This window comes from Cnephaeus nilssonii (assembly GCF_951640355.1).
Source record: "Cnephaeus nilssonii genome assembly, chromosome: 12".
In the NCBI taxonomy this organism is placed as follows: Eukaryota; Metazoa; Chordata; class Mammalia; order Chiroptera; family Vespertilionidae; genus Cnephaeus; species Cnephaeus nilssonii.
The window spans coordinates 80,286,859-80,302,084 of record NC_137083.1 but is presented as its reverse complement, the minus strand read 5'-3'; positions in this window follow the sequence as shown (position 1 = coordinate 80,302,084).

Sequence of the window (15,226 nt, the reverse complement as noted above, 5' to 3'; positions counted from 1 at the left end):
CCAGTCAGCACAGTCGCTGTGGGTTACAGACGGGGACCGAAGCTTAGAGACGCCCAAGAACTTTTCTCAGATGACAGGCGAGAAGGGGCTGACGGAACCGGGCAGGCTGGCGTGGGGACCTGTGGTCTTGGCCTCTGCTTGCCCTGGGATTGGTCTTAAACATCACCAGTTACAGAATATGTTTCAATACCAATTCTTAACCTTATCACAGACAGTGGTTAGTCTTTCCTGCAGAATTTTAAGTGAGGCATCTTTGGGGATATTCTTGCTAAGAACAGAGGTAGAGCCCTAACCGGTTTGGCTCAGTGGATAGACCGTCGGCCTGTGGACTGAAAGGTCCCAGGTTCGATTCCGGTCAAGGGCATGTGCCTTGGTTGCGGACACATCCCCAGTAGGGGGTGTGCAGGAGGCAGCTGATCCATGTTTCTCTCTCATCGATGTTTCTGACTCTCTATCCCTCTCCCTTCCTCTCTGTAAAAAAAAAAAAAAAAAATCAATAAAATATATATAAAAAAAGAACAGAGGTAGAGACTAATGTTACTTTAAAATATATATATATATATATTTCAGAGAGAAAGGGAAAGGGAGAGAGAGATAGAAACATCAATGCTGAGAGAGAATCAAGGATCGGCTGCCCCTGCATTCTTCCCACTGGGGATCGAGCCTGCAACCAGGGCATGTGCCCTGACCAGGAATCAAACCCTGACCTCCTGGTTCAGAAGTTGATGCTCAACCACTGAGGAACACTGGCTGGGCAAGACTAATACTACTTTTATTGTAACATTAAATTTGCCTTTTTTGTTTTCTTCCATCTGTTTGCTGTTAACACTTCCATGTACAGTATGATCACTAATTATGACACTTTCTCTTTTTAAGTTACAGAGCAAATAAGAGAAGTTGATATTAACTGAAGTCAGTCTACTGCAGCCTCATTGCCTGTATCTCACAGCAGACCACGCAGGCGTTCATATGGAGACGTGGTCAGAGGGCCCCTGAGCTCTGGAACAATGACCTTGAGTCCCACAGCAGCATCTCCAGCAAGCAGAGCCATTGCAAGTCCACGCAGGAGCTGCCGGGGGCAGAGGCACGAGGCGGGCGGCCCCGCTGGTCATTAGAATGCTCCCTGTCCCATAGCCCGTTCAACAGCGTCACTCTCCTGCTTTATAGGCCCACGAACTCAGCGACTATTTAAAAATCATCAAAACTAGAAAATAGGGTCATACTGTGTGAAAAACCCAATTCAGTGGGAAGCACCATCGTTTTTTCCAGCTGTGTCTCAATGACTGGGACCCTGGTTACCCACATCTCAGTTCCTTCAAACGAAACCCTGCTTGTGTCCCATGAGTTGCATGAATTTTAAACCCTTCAACAAACTGGTTTTTATCAGAGAGAATGTCAAGGACTCTCCGTCACTAAAGGGCTTGCGTTTTCTTGAAATTCCTTAAATAGTTACAATTACCCGAGACTTAGTGAGACGTCTGGCCTGTGGGAAACTGTCTTCCAAACAGACCAGTGAGGAAGGCCGTCAAGACTGAGATCCCCGAGATGAGAACATGGACACAAACTCAACAGGACGGCCCCGGAGCATGCTGGGAGGTCCAACAATCGCCTGGCTTCCTGGCCTCCGTCCCCTTCGTCTCATTGTCCTTCATTAGCAAAGATGCCGCCGCCGCTGCTGACACGGTTGTTTCCCGGCCAAGATGTCCATTTAGCCTGTACTCAGCGGGCCTCTGCGGAGCGGGGCCGCCGGCACGGAGGCTGAAAGGTGGCTCAGATTGCACGCCTGTCCTGCGCCGGTTATTCTGGGAAGGCGGCCGGCAAAGTGAACACGTGAGGATTCACCCAGCATCACCCGAGGCAGCGGGAACGGGACTTGGAGAACTTCATTTTCTCGGAGAGGTCTCAGAATACGTGACCGAGCTCCTGAGTTGATGAAAGCACGCGCGCTCTGTCTCCCGGCTTTTACCATCAACTCCGGAGTCCCCGTGAGCTCAGAATGTAGCCGCTTAAGGAAAGGGTTCCCTGTCTCACGTGTAGACACAGGCCCATCCTCAAGAAGTGCAGCGTGACCTTTGCAGGGAGCTTTCACCGCCAGCTGCAGCCACACACACCCGTACACATCCGTGTGCGGTCTCTGTCCATAAGGACCAAAGCTGCCCAGCTGAGCAGAGACTGGGCTCCAGGTGTGGGGCCTGCAAGGCGGCCAGTTGCCGGAGTAAATATCCAGAAGGCACTCCGTGATCGGGGGAAGATGCACATGGGACATTGTAGCACAGCCTTGGAGCTCTCAGTTCAAAATTGGTTCGAGAAGCTACAGGGGGAAGTGCACAAATTTATCACCAGGTACTCTGCATTGACATTCATGTGGTAAAAAGGGCATCGTCCCAGGACGCTGAGGCTCAGTCACTGATGAGCAGGTGCAGAGCACGGAATGTGCACAACAGTGGAGAGGCCGCTGGACAGAGGAACCGGAAGCTGGAGAGCAGCCTGGGGGGATGCCAGATGGGACTCGGAGGCACTGGTGGGGACTTGGGACAGAAAATATCTAGGCCATACAACAGCAAGGACTTGAGCATTATTCAGAGTAGCCAAGGTGTAAAAATAAATGGATAGAGAAACTGGTACCGCTGTCTGTATTATCTCTACCTCTACCACTACCTCTACCTCTACCTCTACCTCTACCTCCATCTCTATCTCTACCTCCATCTCTATCTCTACCTCTATCTCTACCATCTATCTCTATCTCTATCTCTACCTCTATCTCTACCATCTATCTCTACCATCTATCTCTATCTCTATCTCTATCTCTATCTCTATCTCTATCCTATCTATCTCCACCTTTCTCTACCTCTACCTCTACCTCTACCTCTACCTCTATCTCTACCTCTACCTCTACCTCTACCTCCATCTCTATCTCTACCTCTATCTCTACCATCTATCTCTATCTCTATCTCTATCTCTATCTCTATCTCTATCTCTATCCTATCTATCTCCACCTCTCTCTACCTCTACCTCTACCTCTACCTCTACCTCTACCTCTACCTCTACCTCTACCTCTACCTCTATCTCTACCTCTACCTCTACCTCTACCTCTACCTCTACCTCTATCTCTATCTCCATCTCTCTCTACCTCTACCTCTACCTCTACCTCTACCTCTACCTCTACCTCTATCTTTACCATCTATCTCTACCTCTACCTCTACCTCTACCTCTATCTCTATCTCCATCTCTCTCTACCTCTACCTCTACCTCTACCTCTACCTCTACCTCTACCTCTACCTCTATCTCTACCATCTATCTCTATCTCTATCTCCATCTCTCTCTACCTCTACCTCTATCTCTATCTTTATCTCTACCATCTATCTCTATTTCTATCTCTATCTCTATCCATCTCCATCTCTATCTCTACCTCTACCATCTATCTCTATCTCTATTTCTATCTCTATCTCTATCTCTATCTCTACCATCTATCTCTGTTTCTATCTCTATCTCTATCCATCTCCATCTCTATCTCTACCTCTACCATCTATCTCTATCTCTATCTCTATCTCTATCTCTATCTCTATCTCTATCTCTATCTCTATTTCTATCTCTATCTCTATCTCTACCTCCACCTCCCCCACCTCTACCTCCACTTCCACCTCCAACTCTATCTATCTCTATCTCTACCTCTATCTCTGTCTCTGTCTCTGTCTCTATCTCTATCTCCATCTCTCTCTACCTTTACCTCTACCTCTACCTCTACCTCTATCGCTATCCCTCTATCCTCTATCTCTACCTCTACCTCTATCTCTATCTCTGGTCTAAATCTGTATGAAATATTACTCAGACATAAAAAGGAAGGAGATTCTGCCATCCTACATAATAAAAAGGTAATATGGAAATTGCATCACTCCGTTACGCCCACGATTGGGCTGGCTGGAGGCGTGGGGGCGGAACTCAGGGTGGCCGATTGGCTGGTGGTAAAAGCGGGGGGCGGGGACTCATGAGTCCCGGACCCCCGCTTTTACCGCCGGCCGTTCTGCGGAAGGACCCATGGGTCTGGCGGAAGACGCTGGTGGCGGAACTCGGGGTGGCCGATTGCATGGCTGCTGGCACCAGTTTTCCGCCAGCAGCAGTTTTCCTCTGGCCACCCGCCGATCGGAGCGCCTCCCGATCGGAGTTCCTCTCGGGGTGGCCAATCGTGCTGGCGGGAGGCGCTTTGATCGGCGGGTGGCCAGAGGAAAACTGCTGCTGGCAGAAAACTGGTGCCGGCAGCCAGGTGAAGGAAAAGTCTATTGCACGAAACTTCGTGCAACGGGCTTCTAGTTTGCAATAATAAGAATGGGCCTGGAGGACATTATGCTAAGTGAAATGAGAAGGACGAATACTGGATGATCGCATTTACATGTGGAATCTTTAAAGAAAAAATATGTTGGACTCATAGAAGCAGAGATGGATGGGTGGCAGGAGCTGAGGGTGGGGGAAGGGGAATGGGGAGATGTTGGTCAAGGGGTTCAGAGAGGCAGTTAGGAAAAAGGATGAGTAAGCCTAGATGTGGGGCAGCATGTGACTATAGTGAGTAATAGTGTGTAGGACATGGGAAGTTTGTGGAGAGGGTAGCTGTGAGGTGTTCCCATCAACACACACACACACACACACACACACACACACACACACAGTAATGTGAGATGATATATTAATTAGCTTGGCTGTAGTGATCATTTCACTGTAGATATTAAATCTTGTTGTACATCTTAAATATACACATTTCAATATAAAAATAAATAAAATGATACTGTTCTCAACTTTGAAAAAAATAATTTAGGCACACCAAAATCTGCACCTTTAAATATACATATAACAACCTCACATAGTAGAATTTTATCTTAATGTTAATAAGTTATTCCAACTTGTATGGATCTGTTCTTAATATTATTACTTGCAAGAGGAAAATTAAATCGGAGGAACTAAACTTACTCAGCAGTAAATGCTCCCGAGTATCGCTGGGCTCTGGGCAGTGAGCCCCTCCCCCGGTTCTTCAAGTTCATCAGGGCCGGGCCTAGAGGGGAAACAGCGGAGGAGCCACAGCGGAGCCGTCAGGGGCAGCTCACTGAAACCACACCCACAGGCCGGGCGCAGCAGCACTGAAGTCATCCGACAAGATCTCCATCATCCCTGTGACATCTTTGGCAAACAGACAGAGAGTCCCGCCGCACGCTGTAAACAGTGATGATATTTTAAAAAGAGCCGGTGAAAGGAGACTCACAGGTTTCCAGTTTAATCAAAAGACACTGGTGTTTCCAACACAATCACTGACTGTGCGGAGGGCGAGATTCCCCTTAAAAGTGTCAGAATTTCAGGAATGTCCCCAAATGCCATCTCATTGAAGCAAAGCAAATATGAACACTGCGAACATCAAAGTGAGCCCCAGCGGCTGAGGGGGGGGCTAGCGGTGCTCAGCTTGTGGGTCGCGACCCCCAGGTTGAGAACCGCTGCTGTAGAGCCTAGGACCATCGGAAAACACAGGTATTTACATGACAATTCATAACAGTAGCAAAATTACAGTTATGACGTAGCACCGAAAGTAGTTTTATGGTTGGGGGTCCCCACAGCGTGAGGAGCGGTGTTAGAGGGCCGTGGCGTTAGGAAGGCTGAGAAGCACTGCTGTGAGGTGTGGACAGCAGTGAGAGGCAGTGAGGACCAGGAGACGAAGCGGGCAGCGGGGCCCAGCTTGGCCTTCGGTGATGGGACCCTTTTGGACAGTGTGACATAGGGAGCTGACGAGACTGACAAGGTTGCAGTGGCGTTTTGGATAGGTTGTTCTGACGGGTACTTATTAGGGGGAGTAAGAAGGGGAGAGAGGGAGCGGGAAGGAGAGGGAGAGAGAGCGAGAGAGGGAGGGAGAGAGAGGGGGAGAGGGAGAGAGAGGGGGAGAGAGAGAGAGACAGGGAGAGGGAGAGAGAGAGGGAGGGAGGGAGAGAGAGAGAGAGAGAGAGAGAGAGAGAGAGAGAAAGAGAGAGAGAGAGAGAGAGAGAGAGAGAGATTGTTCCTAATTACTTATTTTTAAACAGAGGGCTGGGTTGTGCATCTATGGAGAGTAGAGAGAGGGGTGCGGTGTCCTCTAGGTGGTGGGAGCAAGGACAGGAGGGCTCGCTAGGACATATTGGAAGACGGAATGAGCGACATGGCGATGGCTGACTGACCGCCTTCACAGTGCAGGGATTGACTTCTGGGTCCATGGTTTCGTGAGCCAGAAGCCCTGCAGCGTCTCCCCCTAAATCATGACCCTGAGAACAAGCGTGTGTACCTACCTGACCATTAACCAGTTACTACTCTTATTCCCGTGACTTTAAAAATATGGGACTGCCAAGTACTTAAAGGACCCAGGAGCCCCTGACTAGGCAGCGCAAGCCAGGCCGTCTGCAGGTGATCACACGCGTGCCCCTCGGGTCGGTTTCCTGATGGCCTTCACGTTGCTGCCCCGGGTCCATGGGGCACCTCAGACCTCCGCTCTCCCCTACAGGACTTCATATCTCATCCAGGGCAGCCTCAGGCAGAGAGACGGCAAGAGCAGGACGCAGCACAGCAGCCCCTGAGCGCGCGTGGCGCAGGCTGCACGCCCCCGCCCCCCCCTCGCTTCGTGGGGAGTAGTTCGTCCTGGTGACTTAGCCCTCGGGTGTCAGTGCTCCTGTCTAAAGTGTGAGGCAGTTTCATCTCAGCCCAGCGCCCTGCGTGGCCGCTGTCTCGGCCGTCCTCAGCCGCCCTAGTGCCCAGGGGTGTGGCCTGGTCTGCTCGAATGGGGCGCAAGCAGAGGCTGCTTCTCCTTGGCTCTGAGTCCCAGGCCTTCTCCCAGCAGGCACCCCCTCAGTGCCTGATTTTGGTAAGATATGCACTCCCATTTAACTGGCCAACAATACACAACAGCCGACAGGCTAGGTTCACGCATTTCTCCCCGTCATGAGGGCCAGGCAGCAGGGAGGGCACAGCACAGCGGAGAGGGGACCTGGGAGGTGGGAGTCTCAGGGCCCGGGAGCAGAGCGTGGCCCCCTCAGGGGAGGGCTCCTGCGCTGTGGGTCCCTCACAGCCAGCAGCTGGTGCCTGGCCGGCCTGGCTCACCGGCTGGAGTGCTGGCCTGCGCACCGAAGGGTGTCGGGTTCGATTCCTCATCGAAGGCATGTATCTGGGTTGCAGGATCCCCCCCCCCCCCCGATCGGGGTGTGTGTGGGAGGCAACCAATCACTGTGTCTCTCTCACATCAATGTTTCTCTTTCTCCCTTTCCCCTCTTCCACTCTTTCTAAAAATTAATGGAAAAAATATCCTCTGATGAGGATTAACAACAAAAACCCCCCCACAAAAATAGCTGTCTCTACGTTGTTGAGAGATCACTTAGGACTTAAAGAACACACTCGTGAGCCCTATGGAAAGACGAACACACTCAAGGTAGCATAGGTAGCTTAGGATGGAAAAAATATTTTAGCACTGTTTTTCAGAAATAGGCATACATTTAGGAATTTATGCAATAATGATCAATTTGACAGCAATTCAATACATTAAACCATTTATTATTATAATCAATTAATAATATTAAATAGTAATTATTTTAATTTAATGAAAGTTATATTAACTTCATACTTAAAGTTAATAATACATTTTGCACCTAAGTACAAAGGCCGTCCCCTCTGGCATGGCGACAGGCAGGAGCAGAGTTGGTATAAAAGCAATCACTTAGGACACGCTGACACCACACCTGGGACACACCCCCTTGCTGCTGAGTCACAGCCATCATGCATGAAACAAGCGGACAACAGCTCAACACCACCACCCTCGGACCCTGAACCGGGCTCCAGGAGGTGCCGTCGGGCTGGGTCCCCCTCGGCCCGCCGGTCACTTGGAGGCTTTGACACTTGATGTCCTGGTGGGTGAAACAAGCAGAGCCACACTCCCCAGGGCCAGTCCCGCTCCGGCGGAGGCAGCCCTGGGTGGTGGCCACGCTATGACAGTCAGCCGGCGGCGGCCTGCTCGCCCTGTGCTGGAAGGCAGCAGGAGCCTGCTTGGAGTGTCCTGTGGGTCCCTCAGCAACCTCCTGGCTGACTGTAGCTGTACCTTGGACCCAACATCTGGCCTTGGCTGAGGAGTCTAGTCTCTGCAACCCTTTTCCTCCTCTGGACGGTCGGCTGCGAGGCCGGGGACACGCCGCACTCCCGGGATGCAGAGAGCAGAAACTCGCTCGGACTTTCAGCCCAGCCGCTTGGGCATGCACGGGGGCGTGGACTCGCTGCCTCGCCTTCGTAGTCCCCTCCCTGGGACAAAAGCAGACACCGGTTAGTTACCCTGTGGAAGTGTGCGCCAGGGCTTTAAAAGGGCTTTCTGTCAGCTGGGCGCGTTTGATCGCCCAGAATACTCCAGGAGCCGGCTGGCCCTGTGCAGGAGATTACCCAGCCTGCATGCTCTGACTTGCTCTGGCTCCTGCGTGAGTGAGCGGAGCGCCGCCCGCCACTGCGCGGAGTGGGGATTTGCTCCTGCGCCTGCTGCACGCGCTGTAACTTCCTTCATCTCCGCTCCCTCAGAGCTCCTGCAAATGCTCACGGGAGCTTACCGTGCGGAGGCCCGAACACCCTACTAATACTTTTTAATCACCAAAAATACCACGTCAGTCACTGTGTGGCCACCTCAGCTCCCAGGGGCCAGGGTCAGTTTGCCGGGCTGGGCAGGGAGGGGAGGGGGTTGTTTGTTGTTTTGCGCATCAGGTCCTCAGAACACCCGCCATGGAAATACCCTCTGGTTCCGTGAGCAGTTAAGATGCTATCGCGGCCCGGAATCATCATCACAGGAGAGAGAAGCAATTTCGGGGAGCCGACTCAGCAGCACGCCGACACAGCCTCATTAACTCTTCTTTTGTGGTCCATCTTTCCCGGGGCCTATCTGTGCTCGCATCTGGCCCGCTTGCCAGCGCATTTTCATAATAATAACACGTTGCACTTTGGAGCGCCCTTTCATCGCAGAGCCCAGAGCGCTTTCCAAACATTAATTAATGAAGCTCCCACAGCACCCCTTTGAGGGAGGCTCCCCGCCGTGCCGATGCTCACCTGGGTCTCCCAGGCTCGCCCGCTGCTGAGCAGAAGTCCCCACAGGCTCCTCTGGCGGGTTCAGCGAGGCCTGGGCAGAGCGAAGCGGCCGCTGCGGACAGCCCCTGGCCCTGCCTGTCGGCCAGGTGTGGGGAAGGGGAGGGGGGCGGCCTCTGCCCTTCTGCTCGCTTCTCCTGACGGGAAACGCATCTCAGGGGGGACAGGCCAGAGCTGGTTCTGGGAGAGTGCCGGGACCACACCCCCGGTCCCGTGGCATCGAGGGCCCGGGCCTCGCTGGGCATCAGGAAAATGCAGAAAGCCTGCCACTCACGCGCTCACCTCCCGCCAGGCTTCCCGCTGCCTCCACTGTGCAGGCTGGGAAGGCCTCAGCAGGGGCAGCAGGACCAGGCTCCGGCCTCCTCGTGTGGGAATTACTCCGAGGACCAAGGACAGGGAAGACGCCTCTGGGCCCGGGGACGAAGAAGGGAGCGGTGCTGGATTTGAGGCTGGAAGGAGGGCTCCCAGGAGTTCTCCATGATCCGGCGCGTGGGTGCGGGGCAGACCTCGGCCAGGCCTTGGCACCTTGTCCTGTGAACCCACTTGCAACGGTCCACGTAGAATAAAATGGAAAGACCACCTCCCATGGCTGTGGTCTCTGATTCTGTTCGTCTGAGGGGAGAGCCAAGTGGCCTGTTGTGTAAACACTGACATACTGACCGCGAGACAGAGAATGAGACGGGGCGGCTCTCCGCCCGCGGCCAGGGACTGCAGGGCCGCGGTGGGCCAGGGGCCCCGCGGAGAAGGCTTGTCTCCCACGGCTGGGATGTGTGTTTAGGAGGTGTGTGTGTGGCAGAGTGTGAGTGAGCACGAGTGGGAATGCTGTCTGTGCATGAGAGTGTGGCAGGGCCTACGGGTATTTGTGCATGTGAGTATGTTTTTGTGGGAGTGTGTTTGTGAGAGGGTGTGCATGTGTGTGTGTGCATCTATCTGTGTGTGTGTGTGTGTGTGTGTGTGTGTGTGTGTGTGTACGTGGGTGCAGCCCAGGGGCTCTGAGTGACAGGCAGCCCTGGCCAGGTGTGGAGCTGGCTGGGAAGCCGTCACTCGAGGTCCTTCTGGGGCACACGGCTCCTTTCTCAGATGTGGGCAGGGGCAGGTGTTTGTCTGACCTTGTGACCAACCGCGTGTGGGTCCTGAGACTTAGACTGAAACCCAGCCTTGACCTGCCAGGGCTTCTCGCCCACCTGCTCTCATGCTCCTGGACTTGCCCCTGTGCTAACCCTGAGGGGCCCGCCCGTGGGAGCCCCTCCCATGTATGTTGCCCAGCGGTCCCGAACCACCCAGAGTGCTTCCCGAAACCCCATGCCCACACCTCACCCCACATGCGGTAAATCAGGGTCTTGGGGGCGGGACCCAGATTTCTCGGGCGATGCCTGTGTATTGCGGCTCAGCATTAGCTCTGGACCCTGGCTTGGAAATTCTGAAGACATCACTCTTCTGGCCATGGCTGTCCTCAGACACTTCGGCCGGCCTCAGGGTGAGCTTTCACCTGCTTGTTTGAATTCCATAGACTTAGGGCCACAGCAGCAGGAGCCACCAGGTACCTGTGCGTGACGCCCAACGAGCCTCCTGCTCCAGCAACCTCGGTTCTGGAAAACTTTCCAGGCTCAGCTTCCCTTTCTGGTCCAGGTATGTGCCCCAGCACCTTCTGCAGCGAGACCTTGGTTCGCACGTCTGGTTGAGGTCGAGGGATAGTTTGACAATGTCATTTCAAAACGGCCTCATCTTCCCAGATCTGGGTTTGTTGGATTTTCTTTACTAAACTCAGTAGAAGATCACGGAAGACTAGGAAGAGGGGTTCCTTTTGTGTCACTGCCAAGCCCCTTGTTATCTGAGCCTCCTTCCCAGTCACTTGTTCCTGGTGGGAGTGCTCCTCTTGGTGGGAGGGGCCCGTTTGACAGACAGGGCCACACGCCTACTGCGCGCATGCCAAATTGATCAGCCCAATGGCAGGTGGGTAGTAATGCAGGCTAGCCTCCCTCTCCACAGCACCACCGGCCAGGCCCTGGGCACACGGGGTCTGCACAGGATACTCTCACCGTGTCTGGAGCAGCTGTGTGTCTCCTGGACTTGCAGGTGCAGAGGCGGGTGGACAGGAACACACCCCCAGTTCCGCATGGCTGGCAGCCCCTGCGAGCTCAGACGCCGACGGACACTCAGAGTTACCGCCAGGCAGTTGGCCTTTCGGTTGGAATAGCCCCGTATTTACCACCTTCACCCCCGGAAACTCCCCAGCTGGAGAGCTTTTCCCTTCGCAGGTGGACGAGGAAAATTAGGAAGCTCCTCCGAGTGGACCAAGCTCCCCCAGCCCAGCCCCGAGCGAGGCAGAGCCGGCCTGCCTGGCGCTGGTGAGGGGGTGGAGAGGCCCAGGGTGCCTGATCCAGCGCCGTCTTTAGGGCCGGAGCCGGGCTTTCAGCTCTCAGGTGTCCTGATGGGGAAAGAAAAGCACCAGACAACAGGGAACCTGGATTTTGCTGTTGGCTTTGCCCACAACTTAATCCTATTGAGCACATTTCTCATTTCCCCTGAGGCCCAGTCTCCTTATTTATGAACTCCACATTATCTGAAGCCTTAATTACGGTAATGTCCAAATAAAAGGACGTAGTGAAGAAGAATTCTGAAGACTGCGTGAAGATAATTCTACTTTTTCTCATGACTTTCATGTGTTTGGCACTCTAAGCCAGTGGTCGGCAAACTCATTCGTCAGCAGAGCCAAATATCAACAGTACAACGATTGAAATTTCTTTTGAGAGCCAACTTTTTTAAACTTAAACTTCTTCTAACGCCACTTCTTCAAAATAGACTCGCCCAGGCCGTGGTATTTTGAGCCACACTCAAAGGGCCAAAGAGCCACATGTGGCTCGCGAGCCGCAGTTTGCCGACCACGGCTCTAGTCAAACAGAGCAGTGAACGGTTAAGGTAAAATAGCTCATTGGGTGCTTTTACAATAATAAATTACAAATTTGAGTGATAGAGCAAGTTTGGGATTTATTAAGATTTTTATTGATTTTTTAATAGACTTTTATGTGGGTCTTGGTGCATGCCTGCCACACGCTGATTTAGTTGTGAGATTCATTTACGGTTTCAGCAGGCATTGGCGTCTTCCGCTCCAGCACATCCCGCGCCGGTCCGGGCTCCAGTGTCAGGGCACAGAGCTGTTACGGTCGAGATGGAAGCGCTGACAGGAGTTGGTCTTGGGTTGCCCTTGGCCCCCGCAGGGCTGCAGCCGACACCTGCCTGGAGTCAGGGTCTGAGCCTCAGAGAGGTCTCCTTCGGGGCCCTGGGCCTTGTCCTGCCCTCGCGCCCAGCACCCGGCCCGGCCTGGCCCCAGCTCCATGGTGCCCTCTCAGCAGCTGTTTTCTGAAAGCTCCCCCCACCCCACGCCGGAGCAGGGCCCAGGACCCGCTCTGAAACGAGGTTTTACTACGCTCTGGCCGGCATTGTTTGCTCCAGAAGAATAACACACTTGGGGGAATAGGAGTCTGTTTCCTTCAGATCGGTCAGTCTTCCAGGCACAAGGGAGGGGACCAGCGGCACCGGAAGTCTGGCTCCTGTGTCTCAGGGTCCCCGAGCTCTGGCCCCTGTGACCTTGCCCACTGTCTGCAGGAGGAAGTAGAACTTTCTGGCCTTTCCTCTTGGACACCCCAACATTCGCCAGCACTGCTCTGAGCAAAGGTCAGAGAGGAAAATGCGGGGCCCCTTCTCTCTCTGCTGAGAAAAGCTGGGTTCCCAGAGAAGGAGGTTCTCCGATGAGCCCACCCTGCTTCGGGGGAGATGCTGGACAACTGCTGTTGGGACACCAGGACTCTCATGCACATGGGGGTCTCTTCATCACCCTGGCAATGGCACGTGACGGCACTTCGCATTGTCGATGTTGTGATGGGGCAGGGGTCAGAGGTCATAAAGAAAACAAAGTGAGCAGGGGGTTGGCCCTCTCCCAGGCGTCCTCGTCTGTCCCCAGCACATCCAGGCTCTCTTGTCGCACCTGCCCTGTGGTGCACCCCGAGAGGGCCTCTCCAGGGCACCAGTGGCCCCACTGAGCTCTCCACACTCTGTCCTCTTCTCCCGTTTAGCCTGAGAGCATCAGCCAACTGAGGGACCTGCCGGCATGAGTGGGGAGAGAGTTTCGTTTCCCCACCATAGAGGCGTGTGCCCTTTAACAAGGGCCCAGGCGGGCAGACGTCGGATGGTTCAATTCCAAGGACATATGGAGACGTGTACTTGAGCCAATTAGGCAGAGACAGGGTCGAACCGTACCTGAGCGTTTATTCCAATCCTGCTGGCAGCATGGAGAGCAGGTCATCCACAAGCATCTTCTCTGCACGCCCATAAGCCCGCTGCGTCTATTGGGTAGAAGGACAAGGATTAGCGGGGAAGGAGGCAAAAGGGTGTGCCAAACGGGCCGTTGACAGGTCTGGAGATTTGCCAAGGCCTGCGGGTATGCAGAGTCTGGGGGTCTCTAAAGGGCTGGCGATACACCAAGGGCTGGCGACATGCAAAGGGCTGGCGGCTCTGGTCTCTGCATCTAGGTGGTTCATCTTTCCATGACGATAGGCAGCTCCCTGATGGGGAGGAAGGGCTGCGCCTCCAGGTGAGCTCCAGCCAGGGTGGAATGTGCCTTCTTTAATCAGAACAAAACAGCCATGGCTAACAGAGCATGATTAATCGTTCTTGGAGTTATAGTTGGTCCCCAATATCCTATTCCTGCCCCATCACATTCAGCAGGGATGGACGTTTGGGGTGTCTAGGGCTATCATGAGTGGGCTAATAGAGACAGCCAGGCCTGGGTCTCCAAGTGGAGGCACCTTGGATGTCTCGTGGGTAAATACCCACACTAGGGTTGCACGCGATGTTTCTGTTTAACTTTCTAAGAAAATGTCAACGTGTCCCAAAGTGGCTGTACCCTTTTGCATTCCCACCAGAAACGTGTGAGAGTTCCACTAGCCAGCAGCTGCCGGATTTCAGTCAACTGATGGCACAGAGGTTTGCTTGAGCCGAGGAAGAATCGGGACCAGCCCGGCTCTGGGACTGGGGGTTCGGGCAGCCCGCCCCCTGGAAGCACATCTCCACGTTGCAGACACACTGACTTACTTAGCTTTGCCGCTACTGAGTCCACTTTCATATTTGTCCTCCTCGTCTTAATTTAAGAGCATGGAACATATAATAGGTGCATTATAGGGGAATGCATACTAAAACCCCAATTTTACCAACAATGGAATTATTTGTTCGCGTCTCCGAGGGCCGAGACGAAGCAGGGAGCCATTCAAACTGTGGCTAATTATTGCAGACACTTAATAACCGGCCAGCACTGCTCCCAGAGGGCTCCCAGATCCCCGGAGATTGTGCGGCTCTGGCTCTGCGGGTCTGGCTTAGGGAACCGCGCCACAGGCTTGTCTCCCGTCTCTGGTCTGCACCGTCCAGGCCTCAAGCAGCCCCTCGGCCATCAAAGTGTCTTCAGCTATTTCTTCAATTTGCTTCTTGCTTTGAAGATGATGAAGAACTCCCGAGTCTGACTTCAGCGGGAGGGTGCGAAAAGCGTGCCCCCCCACATTGACCAGAGGGAGTGTGTCTGAAAGGCCCTGGGGAAGCTTTCATTGCGACCCCCCACCAGGGAGGCCGGATTTTTCTTTAGCTTTTGTTTGCTAAAGGGAAGTTCAGGTCTTATGTAAAAACTGACACCTATGTCTGAGTTTGTGGGGCTGCGGGCCTCTGAGCAGCAGGCAGGTCAGCTCTCAGCTTTGCTGGCTGTGGGGCTGCTAATCCCACCTCGAAGGCTTTGCTGCTACAGCGGGGGGGGGGGGGGGGGGGGGGGGGGCGGGGGGGGCAGAGGGCCTTTTCACCCACACGTGGCTGCTAAGCTTCCGGTGTGTCAACAGGACGGCTGGGGGGCACAGGAGCTTGGGCCCCAGGTTTCCGGAGGCCTGGCCTGTGAGGCCCTGCCCCCGGCCCGGGGCTGGCAGGGCCTTGTTGGGGTCAGCTTCACCGCGGAATGCAGTCAACGCTGTGTCCCCCGGAACCGTGTGCTTGCTGATCGCCGTGACACAGCCGTTAGGGAAGGGCGCGGTTCAAACAGGGACCTTCCAGGGGGCACGAGCGCCACGTCCAGGCTTGCTCCACGGAC